General features: G+C 51.3%; 1 long non-coding RNA gene across 2 annotated transcripts in view; it reads left to right on the forward strand.

Annotated features, from left to right (window-relative positions):
- The window catches only part of LOC140909795 (uncharacterized), a 114,167-nt gene that overhangs the window by 40,367 nt on the left and 55,624 nt on the right, over positions 1 to 18,176 (forward strand). For both annotated transcript variants that reach the window (XR_012158353.2, XR_012158354.2), the window contains exon 3: positions 15,620 to 16,084. This is a non-coding gene — a long non-coding RNA (uncharacterized LOC140909795). The remainder of the gene's footprint in view (positions 1 to 15,619; positions 16,085 to 18,176) is intronic.

Genomic DNA, 18,176 nt, shown 5'->3' on the forward strand with positions numbered 1-18,176 from the left:
GCATGTTTAGCTGATTATCCACCATGACCCCCAAATCTTTCCAGAGTTAAAGCTTCCCAGGATAGAGCCCCCTATCGTGTCACCTATGTTCTTTGTTTGCATTTACATTCACTTGTATTAAACACACATTGTTTGCCTGCACCCAGCTCCAGAAGCGATCCAGAGCGCTCTGTATCAGTGACCTGTCCGCGTGGTTATTCACCTCTCCCCCAATTGGTGGGTCGTCTGGAGAATTTATCAGTGAGGATTTTATGTTTTCTTCTAGGTCATTGATAAAAATGTTATCAATGGCACTGGGCCAAGAGCCGATCCCTGTGAGACCCCACTGGAACACACCCGTTCAGTGATGATTCCCCATTTACACTTGCATTGTGAGACCTACATTTAGAGCAGCCTGAGGGCTGATCAAACTTACCTTCAACTTCCTAGAGCCCCCCAGGGCTGTTCTGACCAGCGGGGATGAGCCAGGCACAGGGACACCCCCACCATGTCCTCTTTTGCCTAGCCAGGAAGTGGCATAGGACCAGTGTAGTGCCCACCAGAGTGTAGGGGGAAGAGAGCACTGGCTTGAGGTACCACTGATCAGTCCATCTGCCCTTCCGTTCTCCCGCCTGACTGTTGTAACGGGGATTTCTCCAAAGGCCAAACTTTGCACCGTGCAGAGCAGCTGGAATGTGTCATTACAGCTACCTAAGGAGCCCTGAGGTCCCATATGGAAATGGTGTCTCGACCAGCGAGCCTCTATACTCCAGCAATTGCGGCTGTCAGAACTTTTGCAGCTGGTGCACTTTGGAGCAGCTCTGAGACTACTTTAAGTTGCACTGTGGGCGAGACTGGCTCCTGACCCGGCCCAGGAATGGATCTTCTCCAAAAGTTAGGGTCTGGCCTCCAGTCTAGACTAATGGGGATTACAGGGGAGACATAACCATGCCTACGTCCCTTCAAGGAATTAACATCAAAGGAGGAAGGAATTTATTCTCGGGGGTGTAAGAATAGTAATACAAAGAGTGATGGCTTAAAACTGGAACAATTCATACTAGATATTAGCAAAAATATTCACAATGCAAGCAGGAGGCTTTGGAGTAGACTTCCTAAGGGAAGGAGCTGAGGCATAGTCATTGGAGAGATTCAAGAATATAGCTGATAAATCTAGTGGGATTAATACAGGGACGTCTAACCCAATACAGAGGGTCAGACTGGATGGCCCAAGTGATTAGGGAATTGCTGTGCTCAGCTGGGAATATATGTCAGCACGTTCTGTACAAGTTAGTGGCCGGGAGACTGCTGGGTGAAACTCTCCCTGAACTTCAGTCATTAATTAGATGTAAATTGCTTCACCGCTCTTACTTTCTGGGCAATGTATCAAGAGAACAGCAGAGCAATTCCCATTTTACTAAAATCACCTTGAAGTCTTGGAAGTGCTTATGGGAGCACGGTGTTCTTTTGCTGTGCTCTAAACCTGGGTTAATGGGGGGGGGGGGTTGGTTTTTCTATGTAGACCCCACACACACTTTTCTGCTGTTTCAGAGGCAGCGTGAGACGACTTCTCAGCATGGGGCCTGCTCCTGCTCCCCCCAGTGAAGGCGGTGGGAGTCGTTCTGCTGGCGTGGGTTTACCAGACCGTGTCCCCCTGGCTCGGTGGCGCCGGGGTAGACGGCACCCTAATGCTCACCTGTATCACGGAGCTGGGCCAGGCCTGGCGGGGACTGTTCTGCTAGCGAGTCCTGCTGTGCGGCCTCCCCACCGCCTCATCCTGCAGCGGCAGGCGACTGTAGCCAAGGCTGCTGCAGGGTCTCTGTCCCGCCCTCCTGTGTTGTGTGAGGGGTGCGGTGCTTCCGCAAGGCCCAAACCACAGCTGCACCCCCCGCCCCCGTGGAGCCCCGCAGGAGCCCGGTCCAGATACAGCCCCCTGCTCTGGCCCAGGGCAATGCTGGCCTTAGGCCAGACACTGAAATAACCTCTCGGTGCTCTGCTCCCTTAGCTCCAGCTCGGTCCCCTGATTCTTCCAGCTGCATAAACTCCACTACCTCTGAAGCATCTTGTCTGAGCACCTTAGTGAGAGCGCTGTGGGCTCCTCTTTCCTGAAGGACACACTTCCTTTAGCAGCTCCGTTCTGGGCGTCCATTCATCATGCGGGTTTCCTTCCGCGTGAGCTGTTGCAGCTGATGCGTTTACAATAAGGTAATTAGAAATGTAGCCGTCTCACCAGCCATGACCTTGCTGCAGTGCTAGGCCATGTCTACGCGACGGAGTTCTGCTGGCAGAGCGGCGCTGATGAAGCCCTCAGTGTAGACGTATTTATGCTGGCCCAACTGCCCTTATACCGGGATAAGTGCTGACACGCAACGTTGCTGGCCTGAGACGCACGCTAGAAGCTCCATGTGCAGGCGAGGCCCTGGCCTCTCACTTATGTCGTGAGGAATTCCAAGTTTCATGTTTGTTTTTCTTAATTCCAATTTTTATTTTGAGCCATGTTTCCATTTTTTTAAAACTCTTTGGGAAAAGCTTGGCGCTTGTGTTTTGTTTTCCTGTGGGTCCCTTTGCTGCTGTTGAATGGTTTCTGTTGCTCCTTTTTTTCACTAGTAGCAGATTTAAAAACCAACCAACCAAACAGAAAACCTAGAGAGATCAACTTTGCAAAAGTAATCTGTTCAAAACTGCATTTTACAAAGAAACTGAATGCATTTCCCTTTGCTTCTCTGCTCCTCCTGGTCCTGCAGGCCAGCGCTGGCAGCCACGGGACATGCAGCCATTTCATGGCAAACTTCCTCCATAGCAAAGCACCGCTTCTGCTGCAGGGACAGAGTTGGGTGCCAAGCGGGGCAATGCACTGAAGAACAGGCTTGTACGCCCCCCTGCAGCTCCAAGCACCAGCTTTCAGTCCGCGGCAGACCAGACACAATAGAGGAAGTTGAGAACGAAGGCTCCACCCATGATGAAAACGCTCTTTAGGGGCCTGGTCTAGTGAAAAGCCTGGCTTCAGTGGGTGTTAGATCAGGCCCAATAGCAGCAAAGTTGCCTATTGGGGCAGTATAATGAAAGGTAGGCGCAGTGGGGATTGAGAGGCAGTGCTAGAAAGGCAGAGGGCAAGTCCAAAGAAAACAAGGATAAGCCACAACCAGCCAGCCTTCCCCGAGACAAGGACTGTCCAGGCCATGCAACAGGCTGAGCAGGGAACTCTGCTGGGCCTCATGTTATCAGCCTTGCTTACTAACTTTGGCCAGTGTCATTCCCCATTGCGTGCCTCAGTGCCCCCAGGCACACACAGAACCATTGTTCTGTTGGCATTGGAGTTGAGTCTCCGTGGGCTGTCTGGTTCTGCTGCAGAGCCTGTGCCTGCCACTAAGAGATGGGGCTGGGGGGAAGGATCAATACAATGGGATGGAGGCACGTGTTCTTCTCCTCCCCTTTCACTGCCCCGTTCATCCGTGCAAGCAGCCACCGGTGCATGTTCCTGGGCCAGCGTGGCTCAATCAAGACAGGTGTCGAGTGAGGGGCAATTCTATTCGCTGGCTCTTCAGGGTATTGAGCGCTGCTCATCACTGGACAGGATTTATGCTGACTGCAGGTGGCCGGAAGGGGGTGTGTGTGTGCATTCCTTTAATGGGAAATGTTTCTGAAAACAAACAAAAACGGTTGGATTTTCATGGACATTTTCAGTGGAAAATTTTGACTTTTCGTTGAAAAATTTTAAGAAGGCCAAAAACTTCAGAAAACGGGGGGGGGGGGGGGGGGGAATGGCTTCTGCGTTTTCTGGTTTTCCAGTGAAATGCTGCAAATATTCAAGAAACACTTTCCACTAACACTTTTCTTTGGTTGAAAATTCCAATTTTCTGCCCCAATAAAGTCTAGATGGAAAATGTTCAAGCCACCCCAGCCCTGAGCCCATGCTGAGTTCTACAACAGAAATGGGAAACTCTTACTCAGAGCCCTTTCCCGAAAGAGCATGTTTGGAAACATCACTGAGCGCCCATTGCCTTGCTCCAAGGGAGAGAGCCCACAACTAGCTGCTGGGGGTGAGCTCAGCAAATCATCTGCTGGTCCTGGATAGACGGAGGCCATTAAAATGGCTGTACCGGTGGGTTTTAGGAGAGAGTTCTGTACCCCTTTTCCATCTCGTTTCATTCTCAAGCCTCAGCATAATCCATTTTCACTGAGAAGTGAAGTGTTGTGGGTAGTTATTTGTGGGTCAGGTTTGAAGCAGGTCATTTTTCTGTACATCTCCAGCTCACCCTGACCTGTTCGAATGCTTGTTTCAATTGTGACAAGACCTCTTCAGTTCAGAACAAGCTCACAATGCCAGCACTGAGCGAGTTCTGAGAATATATTTTTCCGTGACTCCTTTGGAAGTCTTGTCTTCGTTATGTGGCTCTCACTGTGCTGTATGAACTCTGTGTAAAGTCCCTGTCTCTCATACATGCTTGGTGACCATGTTCTCCTCAGGCTTTGTCCACGTGGGGAAATTGACTGGCATAACTATAGCAGAATAATTGTCCCCCTCCACCTGTTCTGGAATAACACCCCAGTGGGCACTCGATTCTGGATGAAAGTGACTTTGTTATTGACCCAAAGCCAGTCAATTTCCCTGTATAGACAAGCGCTGAATCCTTTTGGGTTTTCTCCAAGGACAGTCATAATGCGATCAAATGCCAGGGCTTTTCCTGCGCAGTCATGGGGTTTGCAGGATTGCCTCGGCCTATTGCTTGCGATGGTGCTAAGCTGTCAGGTTATGTTGTAATGTTCTGGCCATGTTTAATAAAGCCTGTCTCGAAAAGGCACCTAGAAACACCCCACCCCTCCAGATTTGTTCTGAATCCCTTGCTTTGAGTATTATATCAAAGTCTGGGTTTCAGAGCCAGGGCTCAAACTCAGCTGCTGCAGAGAGGAACCTATAGATCACAGCCAAGAGAGAACATGTTGGTAAATATCTTTAGGAAAATCCCTCAGCAACCACTCTCCTTCACCCCCTGAAGAAAAATCACCAGGCCCTTCTCCCACTGCAGTGAAAACCTTCACTCCATCTCTAAATAACTTTGTATCATCTGCAAATTTTGCTACCTGACTGCTCATTCCCCCGCCCCCCCCCCCCCACTTTCCAGATCATTAATAATCATATTAAACAACACAGGACCTAGTATGGAGCCATAAGGCCCCACTATGCCATGATAAACCAGAATTTAGGGACCGGATGCAGGAATCACCAGCTGAGTTTCTATGGCTAGGTTATGCAGGAGGTCAGACAAGCTGACCACAATGAATTTCTGTGCTGGGAGGAGAATAGATTATTGGGGTTAAAGCTGATCAGGAAAGTGAAAGTACCAGAAAAGCTGCAATGGAAATATTCGTATCAGTAAATCCTTCACATTCCAAACAAAGCAGTGACCCCCAACAATTTAACAGTCCTAGGATCCATTTTTCACAAATCCCTTTTTTCTGTGCTGGCTTTCTGTTTATTAGCTTAGTGCAGAATAACACAATGACCCCTCAGACCTCATGGGAATGTTACTCCAGAACACAAGCTAAGGCTGTGGGGAGAAGAGCAAAGAAATGCATAAATTATCTTGATGCTAATAATCCTCCAGTTTGCCACACCAGACTTTCCAGGCAGCTGGCTCCCCCCGCCCATGAAGGGATGCCTAACTCTCTCTCCATGTACAACACAGATCCTGCTCCGACTCACTCTACTGGGGAACCAGCCTTAAAAAAAAAACCCTTTGCGCCCAGCCAGACAAGGCAGCTCAAGATGAGCGCTCACTGGGCCCTATCCAACACCCATACCAGTCAGTGGAAATTTCCCATCGACTGGAATGAACTTCAGATCCGGCCAGAGGCTCTAAAATACTGTGTGTGAAATCCTTTCCACATTTATGCCTGTATCTGTAATTTTCACTCCATGCATCTGAAGAAATGGGGTGTTTTACCCACAAAAGCTTATGCCCAAATAAATCTGTTGAGTCCAGTGGCACCTTAAAGACTCTCATTGTTTTTGTGGATACAGACGAACACGGCTACCCCTCCAATCCTTTGCCCATTGACGTCAGTGGGGCCAGGATTTCACCCCGTGCCTTCAATCCCAGTCGCTAACTCTTCGGGTGCGTCTACACTACGATAAAAGACCCGTGGCGTGGCCACGGCTGCCCCACGGGAACTGACTCGAGCTCACAGAGGGCTCAGGCTGTAACAGCACAGTGCGGCTATTCAGGCCCTGAGACTTGGTGCTGTGGGGTTTTATGGCAGTGTAGACATCCCCTTTGTGCCCAGAGACCACAAGGCCTGGGCACTGTAGTCCTGTCGGTTCAGTGAGCAGTACCGAGCCAGCCTCTCCCCGAGGCCAGCCAGCATCACTGCAGCAGGGAGTGCACCCCAACCCAGTCGGCTGCACCCCCCTGCTCTGCTCACTGACGCGGCTGCCCCACGGCCCTGCATTCTGGGCTCAGGCCACATGGGCTCATTGGCTGACACAGCCCTGCCAACAGAGGAATATACTGACTGCTCAATCCCTGCACATTCCTAGTCATTAGCTGCTTTCGGTTTATCCCCTGAAAAATACAAGCTGCATGTTGTATTCCAGCCTTCCTCGCACGGTCCAGTCCACTGTGGTGAGAGACGAGACTAACGTCTTCATTACCATCCCCGTGCATATATATGGCGGCGTTTGAGTCTGCTATTGCCTTCAAGCTCACAGAGGGGTTCCTTTTGTTCCATTAGTACAGACTTCTGCTTTGAGCTGGACAGGTCCTAAGGTCAGGCCCCGCTACGTCTGACCCGTCTGGAGGCGTTGCTGTGTGAGTGGAGGCTAGAATGACTGAAGAAATCATAAGTGCCTTTGAAAAATGAACATTCATTTTTCCTCCTTGTCTCTGCTGCTCTTTTCCTGGGGGGGCGTTTGTACTGTACCAGGAAGGAAGTGGGCAAGTTGTGAGTCCCTTGTGCCAGGACTGACTTGTCTCTATGCTACAGGGCTCCCTGACTGACAACAGGAGGATCCCTTGCGTCTTTTCAAACAATAATATTAGCCTTCTGTTGTTTTGAAAGGCCGGGTTGTTTTCACTCTTCTCGAGTGATTTGGAAGGGTTTCGCCAGAAGGCAGCGAACCTGCAGGGAGGGAAATGCAACACAATGGTAACTCAGGCACTCTGCGGCAGACACAATGGGCAGGCAGAAATGTGACACAGGTCATCAGCTCAGGGCTGTTTATCCGGGCACCCTTGGGAGTTAAGAAGCAGGAAGAGGAGGGGTTTTTCCCCCTTTGTTTTTGAGGAAAACAAAACCCAGATTTTTTTTTTGTCTATTTTTTTGTTTTATTTGTTTGCTTCCTATAGTCCCAGCTGCAGATAAGGACACTGTTTGGCTTCTAGGTTTCTGTGGTGAAACTAACAAGGCAACCTCATTCCCTTGCACGTTTGCAGCAAATTCCTGCCATTCTCAAACTGGCTGGTCATTGTTAACATACGACTAAAGGCACAGAAATATTGAGCGTCCCAATTATCTCCTGGCACAAGTATTAAACGAGAGCGTGACGGACACAATACCAGGGACGCCGGCGCAGCATGGACAGCATAGCTTCTGAGTTCCCGGAAGGATACGTGTTAATGTGAGAGGGATATCAGTGACTTTAAATCGGTTTATCCCATTCACCCATCTGCCTTGGGACAGCTCAGCCATTGATCGGATACCAGCATGGTCTTTTGTTATTGTCAGCTGCATTTCCAGCCGCCTGCTTTGCATGCCTGGGGGGCTAGTCTGTGAGGCTACAAGAAGTGTACATGAGAGTGGGTAGCCCTGGGAATTGCTGTGACTCAGAGACCCCTCCCCTGCGTCCGCCGTACTCCTGGGGTCCGAGGAGCTATTCACTGTTCGCTTAGCAGCTATAATTCCACCGGGCCTCAACCATTGGGCCCTGGGGTCTGGGCCTGGGGAGAGGACTGTGGTAGAAAGATCATGTTTGTTTTGCAGGGCTGGCGTGTGAAGATACTCTTCCCCATCTTCCCCGTGGGGTTCTCGCCATACGAGAGAGGAAACTTGTGCTGCTCATAGGCGTTAGCATTCTGGTCGTTCCCTTTCCCCAGCCTCGCCTCCCCTTGCCAATGTTGCCACAAATAGCTTGGTGGTGGTTGTGGCCCCAGAGCACAGGCTGGGGGCCCACAGCTTCCCTGGCGGGCTGCTCAGCATCACCACGCTGCAGGGTGGCAGAGGCCAGTCAGGAGTGTTGGTGATAAGCTGCCCCAAGTCCCATCTTGCCTTGGGCACACAGGAGCCCAGCTGGCAAAGGGTCCAGGGTCAGCCGGGTGAGAGCCAGCAGTAGGCAGCAAGGCTCTTCCTGCCAACACTGGGTCTGATGTCTGCATCTGCGCTGACCCTCGGCCGTGTCCCCCGAGACCAGCTCATGGGCCCTCGGGGAGCAAGCAACATGGGGACGCACATCACAGCCAGGGCCTGATGGCCAGTTGGGAATGGGCTTCCAGACGCATCCCGTCTGAGGCGCAAGGACCATGGATGGGCCAGCCTGGCGTATGTAAGGGAGGCAGCACCACGTGAGGGTCTAACATCTGCCATGGGCCCAATGAGAGACAGCAGCCCTGCCCCCCCTCCCCTTCCCGGCTGCCGGGTCAGGGGAAGCGCAGCACCAGGAGCCCCGTTAGCGAGGCTCAGTCATGCTCCAGCATCACCTCCCCTCACAGGAGCTCGGAGCCCTTTACAAATGGAGGTGAGGTGGGGCACTGTTAGTAGCTTCGAAGCCTGAAGTCTCATAGCGAGTCCACAGCAGAGCCAGGAACAGACCCAGGAGTCCTGGCTTCCAGGGCCCTGCTCAGCCAGTCAGCCACGTCTCCCGTGATGTTCTGTTCTGAAATCAGTGGGGGCTTCCAGCGGGAGGCGGGCGAGCAGGCCGGCCTCCTGTCCCTGGCATACCTCATCAAAAGAGTGGAGACGACAATGCCAGTCGAGGCTGGGGAAGCGGGATACGTTTGCTCAGGAGCCCAGCTGGAGTGCGCAGGGACCGGGATAGGGAGAGGGGAAGGCAAGAGAAGGAGCAATGAACTCCAGGGACAAAAGGGAAGAGCAAAGGGACCATGAAGGAATGTGCGAGGAGAAGGAGGAAGCATGTGAGGAGGAGGAGGAGGAGGGACGATGAGGAAAGTCCGGCAGAGTACAAAGAGGTTTCTGGGAGCATGATCCAAGCTGGGCTGGTTCTCGGCAGTCACTGCAACCCATGTGCCCGGGCTCCCCGCCCCGTTGTGTGTTACTCCCTTGTGGGCATTTCCTGGGGGCAGTGACTGGCTGTGTCTGCTGCCTCCCGCCAGGCAGTGTGTGGCACTCGGATCTCCAGGGAGGGGGAATGCGAGAGGCAGGTTCCAAACCTCCCTGTATGTCCAGGAGCCAGGGAGGATCTGAGGCAGGTTAAAATCCCAGCGGACTGAGACCTGGAGTGGAGGCTGCAAGGACTGAGATGGGGCGAGCGAAGGCCAGGGGAGCTGGAAGAGAGAAGTACAATGAAGGACAAGAAAAGGGCAGGTGCCAGCTGTCCATTGTACTTATCTGCTCCCGGTTACCATGGTACTGAGCACCTCCCAATTGTACCGACGGGGAACTGAGGCGCTGGGAGGCTGGGAGTGACGGGCCCAAGGGCTCAGAGGATACTTGTGGTGAACAGGTCCTACCCGCTGGGCAGTCCATCCTCTCCATGGCCGAGCCCGTGAGAGAGCAGCCCAGGGACTGGGTGTGCCTGGGAACAGCAGCAGTGTGCCGACAGCCTGGCACTGAGGAGCAGCATGCCCAGGCCCTGCGTCAGAGCTGGTTGGGAAATGCAGGGATTTTTTTCCCTGTGAAAATTTTTGACAAAAACAAAAATAATTCATTTTTGCCAACATTTTGCTGCCTTTTTTTCCACAGCTTTTGGCAACGGAAAGATTAAATCTTTTCAGTTTTTGACAGCTGACGGATTCGAGGCAAGGCTGCCACCACTGCCTGCCTCAGGGACGCTTCCATTACCCACATCTGCACAGCATCTGCATGCTCTGCCTGGTCTCCCCACGTTCACAAAGGGCTGTTGTTGGGTTCTGTCTGGTTTGGGACTTGCACTCCAGAACTTCGTTCCACGTCCTCTCGCCCCAGAGAAGTTTGGCTTCATTGTGGGTTGCCCTGATTTTCAACTGGCCCATTTTAGCAGTCGGAGAGCGAGCCCCAGGCCATGTCTGGCTGCCGACTGACCTGTTGTGCTCTATGTAACAGTGCTTTCTCCCTGTTCATGCTGTTTTCACTGGCCTTGGCATAGCTATTCAATGCCGTTTCCCTCCCATTCTGCTTTCAAGAGACCTCCTTTGAGATTCTTGCTGTTCAAGAAGGAGAGTCCTGCAGAGAGAGAATCCTTAGCGAAGAGGAAATTACTTACCCTGGATTTCTGCTTCTCTGGAGATAACAGGTGAAATCCTGGCCGCATTGAAATCAACCGCAAAATCCCCATTGCCTCGCCTGGGGACAGGGCTTCATCCATCATCTTGCAGGATTTTTGCCCACCCACCATCCTGCCTCTGCTCAGAATCTGAAGAGTTCCTTTTTGTGACTGTTTTTGCTTTGTGCCTGTCTCCAGGGTGTGCGCTAATCTTGTGTTGCTAATCTTGTGTTGATCGCCCTGAATTGGCTTTTGCCTGTGGGAGCTGCGCTTCCCCCGCAGTTGAAGGAGCTTACTGATGTCAGGGGCGTGTTCCTCAGTATCTGATCCTTAGTTTTTGCAATATTTGATATTTTTCTTAAAGCCCCAGCTCCTGGAGTCAGGTGATGATGTGAGGATCTAAGCTTTTATTTAAAAGAGGATGATCCTAACCAGTGGTTATGAAGAAAAGCCTGAACACGTGGCCCGGGGCACCTTAAAAGCTCAGATCCAGAAGACAAAGAAAAAAATACCCCAAAATGTGTTTTTGTTTGGCTTTAAACCCTGAGAGTTTTTAAAAAAGACCTCATGCTTTTGAGGGCCCAGTGAATGCATGGGGTTGACAACACTGACATGTGCTAAGGGGTTAATTAAGAACCAAGGGTATAGTAAATAATTTCCCCTTTTTTCTTCCATGCAACTCATGCAGGATGCTAGAAATGTACACCTCTGTGGTCTCACCTGTGTGGCTGAATGACACTGCACGGGGAAGCCCTCCAGTTTGCCATCCTCTGGGGACCCCTTGGGTAGGTCACATCTCAACACTCAGTGCTGGGTTAGGGAAATCCACGGTCAGAGGAGGGTTTGTTTTGGTTTTTTGGTTTTAATCGTCATTTAAATATTTCACAGGACCAGTTTTGTAATCAAATGGCAGCAGGCAACAGTGGCGTTCTTCCAGAGAGCTCACACTCCCCTGTTGCTCACGTGATTTTTCCTTTGGAAAATGCCACTGATATTAAAAACAGACACCAGAGCAGGGGCGGGAGCAGCTGCAATGATTCTCGATGGACTGCACAGTTCTAGACTGCCCTGTTTAGTTGCTTGCCCATGTCCTGTACGTAATGCATTTGCCATAGTAGAAGATAGGAGAAGGGTTACATCAGCTGACAGAGTTTACACTGAACAAAGGTCTGTTTAATTTGCAGCATGGGAGATTTAAGTTAGCTGTTAGGAGAAACTTCCTAACTCTCGGGGCAGTTAAGCTCTGGAACAGGCTACTGACGGAGGCTGTGGCATCTCCATTACTGGAAGGTTTTAAGAACTGGCTGGACAAACCCGGGGCAGGGCTGGTCTGGGTTTCCTTGGTCCTGCCGCAGCGCTGGAGACGAGATGACTCTGCAGGTCTTCCTGTGATCTGAAGATGTTGCCCAGTGTCTTCTCAGGAAGGGCCGTTACCCATGTTGAACACTACCTGCCTTGCACCACAACTAGTCCCACTGAACTTCGCTCCCCAGCTGGAGTCTGGATGGGCAGAATCCGGCCCTAAATGTCTATTTTGCTCTGCAGCATGTGACCTGGACGATAGGTGCTGTCATTGCTAACCATGCCGCCCTGTTGCCATTCAGAGTCATGGAGTGAGCCCGGCCTTTACCTGACAAAAGCCGAAGATCTCAACAGTCAGGTCAACACCGTGTTGCCAACTCTTGTGATGTTGCATGAGAGTCACAATGTTTGGTGTGTTTTTTCAAGCCCCAGTTCCTGAAATCAGAGGATTGCATCCGAATCTCAGCTTTCATGGTCTTTAAAAAAGCTTCCAGCCCTTATGGTTGGGGAGAAAAGCTGGAAAACATGACCCCCTAGAGACTTAAAAATCAGAAGGCAAATACATAGAAGCCCGAATGTTTTCTATTTTAAATCTGCTCCTCATTTTAAAGCTAATCTCATTATCTGTAGGGCCTGACTCCTGGAAATGCTAGGAGGGTGATACTGCCCGTATGAATTGGACATGTGGGAGATGCTGGCTGACGGCAGCAGAGAGAGGTCCGGTATAATTAATTCCCCCGTTAGTTATTCAGTTGTTTCGCTGCGCCATTACAGTTGCGCCCAGAAGCCCTGATCAAGATTGGGGCCCCATTGTGTTGGATACAAAGGTGCCGACTTTCCAATGTGCCGGGGGGTGCTCAACCCCCGCTCTGCCCCAGGCCCCACCTCTTCCTGCCCAACTCGCCTCTTCCTGCCCCGTTCCACCACCTCCCCCAAGCGCATCTCGCCCTTGCTCCTCCCCATCCCCCCAGGGCCTCCTGCATGCCACGGAACAGCTGATCGTGGCGGGCGGGAGGTGCTGGGAGGAAGGGAGAGGCGCTGACCGGGGGGGCCGCCAGTGGGTGGGAGGTGCTGGGGGGAGGGGAGGAGCTGACCCACAGAGTCGGTGCCTATGGTTGGATACGCCACAGACACAAGGGGAGACACGTTTCTTGGCCCAGTCTGGCCACGTTTCTCCGTTGCATCGTGAGCCTCCCAACGGTGGGTGTTTTTCTTGGGTCCGCAGCCTCTGGACTCATGTGAATACGTGAGAATCTCAGCTTTCCTTTAAAAAAATAAAGGCCTTTCTGGCCCTCCTGGGTTCAGAGAGAGGCTGGAAAACGTGCACCCGAAAGACTCAGAACCAGCTGTCAAAGAAATGGTTCTTTTTAAAATCTCATGATTTTTAAGCCAGTCTCGTGATTTCTGAAGCCTGACCCATGCTGACTGAGAGTTCGGGGATGGCACGCTGCTGCCCCAAACAGCTTGTACCAGACTTCCCTGTGCCTCCAGGGCAGAGATGCCTTATGAGACAAGGCAGCCTTCCGGATAGTAATTTGATCGATACTGATATTTTCCCTGAGTTCCTCTTTCACTAGTTGCACTTGGTGATTGAGAATTCGACAACCAACAGCTTATTCATTCTCAGGCCAAAACGTACAAAAGTGGCCTCAATTTTCAGGGCCCCAACTTGAGAGAGAAAGCACCGAAAATCGGTGAGCGCTTTGCGGAGACCTGAACGAGGGGACCCTCTCAGCAGCATGTCGGCAGGGCCTGTTCTTTGGGGAGCAGCTCTCTGGACAGCCCCAGGCTCAGCCAGATGCCCGGCCGCACTTTTATAGGAAGCTGTGCAGTCTAGGCCCCACTCTCCCCGTTTCTCAATGTCACGGGCTCCCCCCTCCCCGTCTGATGTTGTTCCAGAAACCTCTGCGGGCCAGCAGCCGGCTGGCCTGACCTCACCAAGACCTGAAATGATTGCAAAGCCACAGAGAGAGACAGCCCGGGCTCCATTGTGAAACATGACTCCTCTCTTGGTGTGAAATTCTCTTTGCTAAGGATTTGACACCCCGAGCCTTTCCGGTCACGGTGGAGGGAGGCGCTCCCAGAACAGTTCTGTGGCCCTCCAAGCAGCTCAGGGGGGAGGAGACAACTTGGTTTGCTTATTTTTTTCATTGATCCAAGGCCAGAACGGCCCATTGTGATCATCTAGTCTGGCCTCTTGCATAGCCTAGGCCAGAGACCTGCCCCGCAATAATTCCTAGAGCAGAGCTTTTAGAAAACCAGCTGATCCAGATTGAAAAATCTCAGTGATTGGCTCAGGCTCAAGCCCCGATTCTGTCTACACACACATCTATCTGACTTGGGTCAGTAAGCCCTCTGGACCCGGGCCATAGGACATGGCAAAGGGAGCAGGTCTGTGCCTGAGTCCCAATGGGACTTGGATCCAAAGGATACCATTTTTCAGTGTGGACGCAGCTCAGGCCTGGCTTCCCCAGATTCGTGTCCTGAGAGCTCACCACAATCCCATGGACAAGTGTTCCTATCCTTTCTATCCCAAGATTAGCCCACTGACCCCCAGAAATGGAAGCAACCTCCTGGTTAAAATACAGCTGCTTGGCGTCTAACCCTTCCACTGTGTTCTGACCGCTGAGCGGCAAACGGAGTGAACCATCGCCTGCGTTAGTTAGGACCAGCAACAAGAAGAAGCCCTTCACCGAGTGCAGTGCCCTCTGGTCCTGGGACCACAGCCAGATTCTGGTAAATGTGTGGTGTGAGGCGGGCAAGACGCTCGGCTTCAGGCCTCCATGTTTGTTGTTGTTAATATACGACTGGGAGGAATTTCTGATTTATGACCCAAAGCAATTTTATTACAAGCCGCGGGTAGCAGCGGGTATCTGCTGATTGTGGGATGCAGGCCAATGCCTTGGCCACCACCATTGCCACATGGAATTCCACATGGAGACTGGGAAGCTCAAGCAACAGGTAAATGAGCATTTAACATTCATATTTTCCTAGTTACTTACACACTCTTACAAAGATGTGCGTGGGGGGGGGGCGCGTTAAAAGTAAGAACCATATGTTACCTTCTCTTTTCACATGCCGCAGCATTGGGAGACAAAATCAAAATCCATGCCTTGGGAGACCAAATCAATATCCAGAATATGGCCAGGGGGTTATATGTAGCCCAGAAATGTGCTGGGGGCAAAGCGGGCTGGCTGTGCAGTTCTTTGAGAGGCCGTATTGCCGTGTGCGTTTGCATGTAGCCCTTGGGTAGATGTAGTCAAAGCAGGTTGTATCGTAAACTGTAGGGAGACCATAATCTGTGTGGATGCTCATGCACCATCCTGCTGGTCCACCATGCATCCTGACCCACTCCCAGGTGCTGCTATCTGCAAACTTTCCCCACAGTAGGAACTCCAGAGAGGTAGTCACGTCTCTGGGAAGGGTCTGTTTTCTGAGCCCTCTGTACGGGACACCAGCCCACTCCACTCGCAGATGTGTTTGTCAGCTTGGAAACCTCTGTGGCGTACACGCCCAGCCTGCCAACAGTAGCTTGGACTAGAATGTCCGTTCGCCGTTCAGCAATCTCCGGGATTGTTGTCTCCTCCAGAACATGCACTGCCGGGAGGGACCGATAAACCTTAGGCAGCAAAGCACGGCACGCCCCCTCCCCACACGTACACACACTTAAATGGTCTTCCATTCGTAAGCAGATAGCATTTGTAAATTGCAGCTTCCCCTTGGGAGTGCACCCTTTTCACTCTGCATCAGTCAGTTGTGTCCACAGAGCTGCTGGGAACTGAAGCGTTCCTCTCCCTGAAGACTCTACTGGAGCTGAGCTGAACAAAGTATAATTTTTTGGCCTTGAGATTCCACAGGCACTTTTCTCTGACCATGCACTTTGTGAAGTACTAAGACAATAATGCACCGGTTCATGTCTGCTTTCAGGCCCTTCCACACTCCAGCAGGAGCCTGGGATTTCGGACCGTCATGGACTGGTCAAAGAGGAAGCATTTCTGTGAGGAACTGAGGGTGGACATCCTGGAGACGGCCAACCAGCAGAGTAAAGGGTCTCAGCCCGTGGAGAGGTGGCAGGGCTGCAGCGTGGGAGGAGAGACTTTGCAGCACGGTTTCTGGAGCAGGACGGTCACTTCAGGGACAAAGAGAGCATGCAGCAAAAAGACCTGTTTGAGTGGCTGCTTGCACTAATGGCCACAGGGCTTCTGCCCCACGCCCTGAGTGCCCTCCATGGTGCCATGTCTTGCGGGCCAGGAATGCATTGGACAATATCATGGTTGGGGGCCCATGCAGCTTGGACAGGGCAAATGTGCTCCCGACAGTCCTCCACGTGCCTTCAGCAGCTCCACGTAGGTGGTAGAAAGGAGGAGAAAGGGAGCTCGGGGACATGCAAAGGTAGGCAATTTATCTGTTTGCACTGTTTATCGTTTGTGTAATGCAATTTCTGTCATTACTGGTTTGGGTGTTGGCTGATTACTGGTGTTTTGGTGTTGGGGTGGCAGCTGGCCTGCCTGACAGTGCTTCATATTGGGTGACATTACCATGGACTGTAGCTGCTAGGCAACATGGCCACTGACTCTCGCCATTGGGCGACATAGCCTGGAGTATCATCAGTAGGCAGTACTGCCGGCCTTAGACTCAAAAACTTTTTCGCCAGGAGGGTGGTGAAGCACTAGAATGCGTTACCTAGGGAGGTGGTGGAATCTTCTTCCTTAGAAGATTTTAAGGTCAGGCTTGACAAAGTCCTGGCTGGGATGATTTAGTTGGGGATTGGTCCTGCTTTGAGCAGGGGGTTGGACTAGATGACCTCCTGAGGTCCCTTCCAACCCTGATATTCTATGATTCTACGAAAACACCCTTTGACAGACCGGATCCAGAAATTCTAAACTAGGGTCACTTTTCAGTGTGGATGCACAAGCCTGGGTTTACAAACGTTACGCTGGCGGGCTCAAGTCCCACTGACACTGGGATTACATTGTGGGGCAGACATTCCCAAAGGCTCTGATCCTGCACATGCCTGCTTAATTTGACTCACATGATCCATCTCATTTAGGCCAAGGGAAGTCCATGCAGCCTTACAGTGAAGTCTCTGAGCAAGTGGCTTCAGGATCAGGGCATGAGACAGGCAGGGCTCCCACATTTCACAGCCAAGCCATCGGGGGAGAGATTTTTTTAAGATCAGGTACATGTTACTGTGAGACAACATAGTAGCTAATAAAGTACAAATATATGACAGACCATCTCTGTGTAGTTTAACTTGGCTCTGGGCGTGGATACAGACCCAGTCACGTGCTCTGTAATACGCCGAATGACTGCCCCAGATGGCGAGCAAAGCGGGGCTGGAATCGGGGCTCAGAACAGGACGGTGTTCTACCAGGGCAAAAGGACAGAACTGGGCCATGGGTTTGTCCCATTTCGGAGGGAGTCATTCTTTACAGAAGCCTCGGTTCAACCCCAACCAGCTGAGCGGTTTGCTGCGCCTCTAAACGCGTGCGCACGCATTTTTATAATCGCAGCTGGCCTGGTTACGGACGTGATGATGATGCAGCTGCTTCAGGCTTCTCGGGGGAGGAATGCTGCCAGAGCTGGGAGGTGCTGATTCAGCAAAGCCCAAGGAGGGCAAGTGAAATTCTATCACCCTGTTTTCTCCACCAAAATGCAGCTGCTCAGAAGAGCAAACCATTTATCAGCCCGTCCACATCTGGAAACTCCATGGCAGCACGTGGAGGGGTTTTTCCTCTTCAGGGTGAACAGAGTCTAATCCCACTCTCAGATGTTCAATGGAAACTGTTTTGATTACTGATAGGGCTGGTATAATTTGCCCGTAGATTATTTATTTTATTTTTTTCTTCTTATTTTTTCCAATACATCAACTGCTACCTCACCCCTCAGCTGGGAACCCTAAGTGACTCTGGAAAAGCATGAACTGTGAGAAGACATAACAGTCAAATTATGAAAGCCACATACACTTAGATTCACCTGTTGTTGATGTCCTGAGTCATAATCCCTAGCAATTGCCTCACATACAGCATTCCTCACAGAAATTAACGAGCGGGTTGGGGGCAGTGGCGCTGTGGAGGAAGAAAGTTGGCCTGGCGGTGGCAACTCTTTCTAGTTGCTATCTGCTGGGTAGGAGTCAAGTGAGCAGAACTGTCAAGTCACTGCAGAATTGATGAGGTCACGCTGGTAGTTTCAGGTCTGGGCTGTAATGTGTGCTTGGTTTGTTTTGTGGGTTTTGCCAAGGGAAGTAAGATATTTGTCTTTTCATTTTTATATATACCAAGAATAATGGGTTTCGCCTGATCTGGTTAACACTTTCAGTTCACTCTGTTAATTACAATACTAATTCCAAGCCATTCAGAGCCCTGCAATTCTCAGTGCCTTTGTGGTCCTAAAATGACTCCTCAATGTCTCTGACTCACCAGACCCTAGACACTCCATTCGGGTATTGTGGAGGTGCGCAGCTACTGTTCTCTGCCCTGCATTC

The sequence above is a fragment of the Lepidochelys kempii genome, chromosome 3, assembly GCF_965140285.1.
Source record: "Lepidochelys kempii isolate rLepKem1 chromosome 3, rLepKem1.hap1, whole genome shotgun sequence".
NCBI classification, from domain to species: Eukaryota; Metazoa; Chordata; order Testudines; family Cheloniidae; genus Lepidochelys; species Lepidochelys kempii.